The sequence below is a fragment of the Cucumis melo genome, chromosome 5 (genome assembly GCF_025177605.1).
Source record: "Cucumis melo cultivar AY chromosome 5, USDA_Cmelo_AY_1.0, whole genome shotgun sequence".
In the NCBI taxonomy this organism is placed as follows: Eukaryota; Viridiplantae; Streptophyta; class Magnoliopsida; order Cucurbitales; family Cucurbitaceae; genus Cucumis; species Cucumis melo.
This window is the reverse complement of record NC_066861.1, coordinates 20,433,506-20,440,360: the sequence shown is the minus strand read 5'-3', so window position 1 is coordinate 20,440,360 and position 6,855 is coordinate 20,433,506. Positions and strand designations below refer to the sequence as shown.

At 38.0% G+C, this 6,855-nt stretch overlaps 1 long non-coding RNA gene across 1 annotated transcript; it reads left to right on the top strand.

Annotated features, from left to right (window-relative positions):
- The first annotated feature begins 1,295 nt into the window (after nt 1-1,295).
- LOC127149306 (uncharacterized) lies at nt 1,296-1,810 on the top strand. Its single transcript, XR_007820749.1, has 2 exons — nt 1,296-1,456; nt 1,550-1,810. It is a non-coding gene; the product is annotated as an uncharacterized LOC127149306 (long non-coding RNA).
- Nucleotides 1,811-6,855: the final 5,045 nt, after the last annotated feature.

The following is a 6,855-nucleotide window of genomic DNA, read 5'->3' as shown; positions in this document are numbered from 1 at the left end:
TCAAGAGAGGTTGACGACGATGGGCTTCAGTGTTCTATAGGTCGGCGTTCACGGTGTTTTTCGGTAAGAGAGAAATTTGCAGCATTTTTTGACGTTTGGGTCTTGTTTTTTGGATAGAGAAGGCGAGCTTCGACGGGCTGTTGCGTGGTGGTTTTCCGTCGGGTTAAAGTTGTTTTTTTGAATAGTTCCAGCGACATTCTTCTAGTGTGTTCGTCGATAGTCTTGACTGTGGTTTAGTGATGGGTTTAGTAGTGGGTTCTTATTGGGTTTGTAGTAGCTTATTTGACACGTGGGTCTTCGATCAAAGGAGGTAAGTTTAAGTTGTTTCGGGTCTCGATATCAGAGACAACATCCGGCACATGGTTCTCTCAGTTTCTTGTGTTTGATCAACGATAAAAGTTGGGCTCGACGGTAATATTACAAATTACATATTACTTTGTTGATATCTATAATTTTATCTTGATTGATATTGCTCTTAATAAAATCTCTCTAAGTTGGTTCTCAAAGTGGATGTAGACTAAATTGGTTGAACTACTATATATTTTTGTGTTTTTTATTCTTTTATCGCTTACTTTGTGGTTATTTGGCTATTGCATTCTAGTTAATTCGATATTGTGTTCTCTGAGTTAGTGTAGAAATTCGTAACAGTTTGCTTGTTATGTATTTCATTCTTCATAGTTAAATCTCCAGCAGCTTATGCCATGTAATTTTCGTTTATTTTACAATAATAAATTAGTTTCAATTTTAAGTTCATAATTCCCTACACCGCAATTTCTTTTTTAACACCCATTTTGTTTTATAGACGAACGCATTTTGTGTATAGTTGAGAATGTAAATTGGGTCTACTCTTCATATTCGATGGTATAAGCTTAAAAATATAGGTAAATATACTTATCTTTTTCTAACGGATTTCTTGCACTAAGAAGCAGTTTCCTTTAACTTTAGGACATGGCTATGTTTAGATTGTTTCCTGTAATTAAGACGAAAAAAATGGTTAATTCTTGTCTTTTCCAAATTTATTCTATGTGTTCTTTTTCAAAGTTTTGATGAAGTTTTGTACATAATGGAATTTAGTACATACTCTGTGTTGTTTTTTGAACTTTTCTAATTTTATCTCATGCATAATATATCTTTTTTATTTAATTTTATTTAAAATTAGTACCTTCGATGTCAATCCTTCGTTATTTTGAATTTTGCCTTTAATAGAAGTATTAGTTTTCATACACTAAATTTAACCGATGTTTTTTACTTTTTTTTAAGCGGCTTGTCTAACGAGAAGTTTTAGGAAAAGGCGCTTTAAATACACCCCTTTACATTTTCTAGAACATATGCATCATAATCAAAAATTTCTCATCAAAGCCTAAGGATCCATATCTTCTAAGAGATATGGCAACCCAAAAGCTTGCTACGATGTCATTTGTTGTTTTGGTGATATTCACATGCATTGTATCAACAAGTATGCTCTTTTAACTCATAAGTCCTCTAATTCTATAAAACTACTTTTGCTAGAACAATATTTTAAACAATGTTATTTTTGGTAATATGACAGCGAAAGGAGACGTTTTGAACGTGCATTGTGTCCGACCATGCTCTGATACTTATGACGATGAGTCATGTTATAATGATTGCATCCGAGAGAACCTTGGTGCTGGGTTTTGTTACCCAAAGCTACCTAGCACCGATAAAGATTGTTGTTGCAATGTTTGACCAAGAAAAGAGAAATATTTGTTTTTTCTTAATATAAGATTGTGTAACATTTTATTGAAATATTTAAAGAAAATTTAATATTTTACAAGATCTCTTTCGTTCATTTGACCATCCTAACTTGTTTTTTCTTACGCAATCAATTATTGTTCCATCGACTAACCGATTGAATTAGAAGATGAAATAAATAGTAGGTAGTTTCAACTCAAAACATTTAAGAATGAGGAATAGTAGTAGCAAAAAAACATTTTCTTTTCTAAATAATTTTAGAAATAAACACAGGCTCGATATTGAGTTTTAAATTTTAAATCAAACAAGCAAAGCAAAGATATTTATGACACGAAATTATTTTTGGACCCATATGTATGTAGAGCTTACCATTATTTTTTACTCTATAACTTTGGTAGATCCAAAAATACATTGTTGGAAATCATAGGCCTCAAGATTTCTAAGAATTGAATGTTGACTTGGCTCGTGTGGGTTTTCTTTTTCATTAAAATGTTTCACAAAATGTACATCTTTCGTGACCATTAGTTGTAATAAAAATGTAACGCCCAAAAATTTAAGATAATTTTATTACTTAATTATCTTGAATAATTTATGATTACATTATTATAGGTGTTAGATTAAATGGAATTAGAAGTTAAGTAATTTATTTGGTGTAGTGTGTTGGATTAATTAAGTATATATATATATATATGGGTATGTAGATTTTGGAATTTGGTGGGGAATGTAATTAATTGTATAATTTTGGTTATATAATTAATAAAGAAAAATTGATAATTATACATTGAAATATAATTATCGGAAAAAGATGACGAATTTAATTATGAGAGAGAAGAAGGGTTTAAATAAATATATATGTTTATTATATATTTTGGTGAGAGAATAATAATAATAAAGGTAAATTAAATAAGTATTATTATTATTATTATCATATTAATGGTTAATGTCTAGAGTCTTGCGCATTTAAGGGAAAAAGAAAGAGAAAAGGGTCTCCATCTTCTTTCCAAAGAAACCATAGTCGCCACCATTCATTGTGCAACTGCGTTTGGCCCCAGTCGTCCATGCAGCTTAACTTCTTTGTCTACGATGTCGGTCCATCACTGCCCTCTATCGTCGTCGCTTACCAATCTGATAGAATACGAAACATGCGCAATAGAAACAAAGATCGAATTTTTACCCTAACTGCAACTAACTAATTAGTGATTAACATGCCTTAATTAAAACGAAATTATGATTAATGAAAAACTCACCTTCGGAGCCTCCCAATCCTTGCAATCTCCTCTAAACTCGAGTCGGGACTACTAATAGTGTTGACCCGCTATTCTCTAGACTTAGAATCGGATTGTGGAACCCGTTCAGTAAAGATAATAAAAAGAGATGGATGAAAATTGAAGAAGGAATTTTAGGGAAAAACTTGGGTGATTTTCATTTTCTTTTTAAGTGAAAATCAAAAAGTGCCAAAACTTTTTAAAATTTTGAAAACACTATCCTTTTATAAACAAATTACATGCAAAATTTACATGTAATTGAATCACCGAGGCCCAATACATCACAATGAACTAACAATTAGTGGATTTATTCACCATTCCATTTTCTCTTAGTGGACTTGGTGTCATTACCATGAGCTTCTCTTAGCCCATAGAGTTAGTGAGATTATCCAACAAAATGTTGGATTTTTCCACTAACTTTGTTCAAGGGGTAAAATGGTCATTTGACCATTCTAGTCAAAGTCAACATTTTGACTTTTTTACCATTTTGTTGGTTTTGACTAATTCCGTCCTCTCGAGCATGAACTCGCATTCATTTTTCTGAAATTCAAATCATATTTGAATATAAAGCCAGTCAAAGTTTGACTTTTTAAAGTCAAAAGTCAATATTTTGACTTTTTACAAATTTGACCATTTCCATCTTTTCCGAGCTTCCAAGTATGAATCTAATTTCATATCTTTAATATTTAAATCTTATTTAAACATAAAGCTCGTTCTAAAATTGATAACTGACGGGTATATCACATATATTCGTCGGTTTCTCTCTCTTTACCTAATTCAAACAATTCGAATTATTTCATCATATTGTTCTAAGTTAATTTCCTATGAGCTAGCAAGGGAATCTAATGGACCTATAGATCATGGGCTCTAGTGTTTCGAGATTAACTAGCTAAACCCTTTTTGATCGAGCTAATCAACATTCATTAACTAACGAGTCATTCCATTAAAGTCTCATAGTTACACTCCCCTCACTATAGATATATTTCTGTCCATCTAACATAACCATGATCAACAAGTTAATCCTTCACAGGCTGTTCATAATTTTAGCTGGATCAAATTATTGTTTTATCTCTGAGATTACATCTTGTTCCTTAAGTCTCACTGATCCACTATTGAACAATTGGTTTTAAGCCCAACTTATAAACCAAAACTCTCTTGGGCCAATGAAAGGGCGGGGCCCCTTGTTCAAGACTTGGATTCAGTCCATAAGAGAACAACCTATCTACTAACTTTAAAACGAGTCAGAGTGAATTTCGTCTTGCACCCTATGTCCCTAGCCATCCATCCGATCTTACTCCTAAAATGAAAGGCTTGTTGGACCAACGTCGTTGAGCTGCCCTCACCTATGCAGGTTTATGAATAATATCGTTTGAACAGAAGTTCATAGTTAGCTCAAGTTTAAGATTAAGTTACTTAGGTCATCAATAAGTCGAAATAGTCAGTTTTGCATAGTCAACGGTCATGGTTTCAGTCTTATGCAAATGTCCCTACTTCCATGTCTCTATATGAACGATTCAGAATCACATTGTTTATACTAACTACAAAGTAAGTTGCATCCATAGTGTTCCCAGAATAAAGCGCCTAACCTTATTCATACACTATAGACCATTTGGGCTATATACTCAAACTTAATCAACCTTTATGCCTCTACTTAAAGTTTGAGTCCACGCTCGATAGTCTTGGAACCTTAATTTATTGGATTCAAGATTATAATATTCTATTTTCACTTAATAAGTCCTCAATAACCATTTTTGTAACGACCCAACTTTCCGGACTAAGCTGAGGTCACTACCAAATACCAAAACTCGACCATTCAACATAAAATTTAAAACGGACCAGTTACGATTCATTAAAAGCATTAGAAACATTACAAAAAAACAGTTTCGGGCCCTATTTTAAATTAAATCATAAAAAGTCTCAAACAAAAAACGCAAGTCATCAGTTCCAAAAGCACAAGTCAAATATTCTGACAAAATACATAGCGGAAGCGATAAGAAAACAGACGCGTCCATATGGCCTTCACGCGTCCTTCCTGCCTCTCGTCGGTCTGCCCCTCGCTGTGCCCTTACCTGAAAAGTTTAAAAAGAGAAAAGGGTGAGTATAAACATACCCAGTAAGGGACCCACTACTGGGCCCGTTAGGGGACAACAGTTAACTTCCTATTCGGGGGTACCCTACATAACAGTCTAGTGGTCCCGTAGGACGCACATATCAGTCTAGTGCTCCCGAAGGATGCACATCTCAGTCTAGTGCTCCCGAAGGATGCACACATCAGTCTAGTGCTCCCGAAGGATGCACATATCAGTCTAGTGCTCCCGAAGGATGCACATATCAGTCTAGTGTTCCCGGAGGATGCACACATCAGTCTAGTGCTCCCGAAGGATGCACACATCAGTCTAGTGCTCCCGAAGGATGCACATATAAGTAAGGCACACTACCCCATAGATGAAGCTAACCGTTACCCCTCGGTCTATACTCAATCGTCTACCACAGTCATACCACAATCATCAATCATTTACAATTCCCCTAAAGGCTTTACTGGCCAGGTAGTATAAGCTTAAACCATTACACCCTCAGTTGCTATACGCGTCAACTATTCGTATACCATTATGGAAGAGCCCCAAGACTCAAACAGCTAAATAACCAACTGAACTCACTGTCCTTCCCCGTCTAATCCCATGATCAACATCCATCAATCTAAAATTTCAATCTACAATTAGCGGTTGCGGTTCAGTAACATCAGACAGAAACATAATAACAGTGCTTAACAGTCAACATAGATACACTTATCCAGTATAATCACTAACGTGTAATCCCCTGTGGATTACTACGTTTCCGGCCTCGACCCGAGGTCCAGTAGTAGGAAAACCCTTACCTGATACTCGGTTATGCCCCTCGATCGAATCCACGCTCAACAGATCAACCTAAACGAAAACACAAAGGTTTTAGTTGATGACTCTAGTAGAAGTCGTTTTAAAAGGTCCGAAACGACACCCGTTGACTTACCCAAGGAAAGGAAAGCTATCTCCAAACAAGCCTACCGCGAGACCCGAGAACTCAAGCGTCAACTCTGTACTACCTTCAAGGGAGAAAAGTAGGGCCATATCTTATTCCAATATTCAAACTCTAATCGGATGTAGCAACATTAGGGAATTCATCGAAAACAATCCTTACCGAAGACTCACCGTGACCCGGAGCGGAGGAAGGAAGGCTTAGGTGGCTTGGTGAAACAAGGAGCTCGGCTCGGCTTGAAGGCGTTCGGCTCGGCTCGGCTCGGCTCCACCTCGGCTCGGCTCGGCTTGGCCTCGGCTCGGCTTGGTCTCAGCTCGGCTCGACTTGGCCTCGGCTCACACCTCGGCTTGTGGCTCGGCTCAACTCGGCTCGCGGCTCGGCTCAGTGCGACTCGCGGCTCGGCTCGCTCGGCTCGCGGCTCGGCTCACTCGGCTCGCGGCTCGGCTCGTGGCTCGGCTCACTCGGCTCACTCGGCTCGGCTCACTCGGCTCACTCGGATTCGTTTGTGGCTCACGGCTCGGACTGGAAGCGGGTCTCGGGTCGGATTGGATGAAAACGGGCAGCCACGATTTTGATGGTTCTTTCTTCCGGCGAACGACGACGGTACGATGGAGGTTGCAGCAACCGGCGAACCTCACGGTGGCGGCGTCAGCTGGGACCCGACGGACGACGACGAAGGGAACGGGATGCGGCTGCTTGCAAGCTTTCGCTCGGACCGACGGCTGGCGGAAAACTCAAAGGTGCGGCGGCTGTGGAGATCCGGCGGCGAAGAAGCTGAAGGGAAGAAGAAGATTGAAGAGGAAGGTGATGTCGCCGTCGGATGGAGAAGAGATGAAGAAGAAGAAGAAACGGATGGGGAGAGACG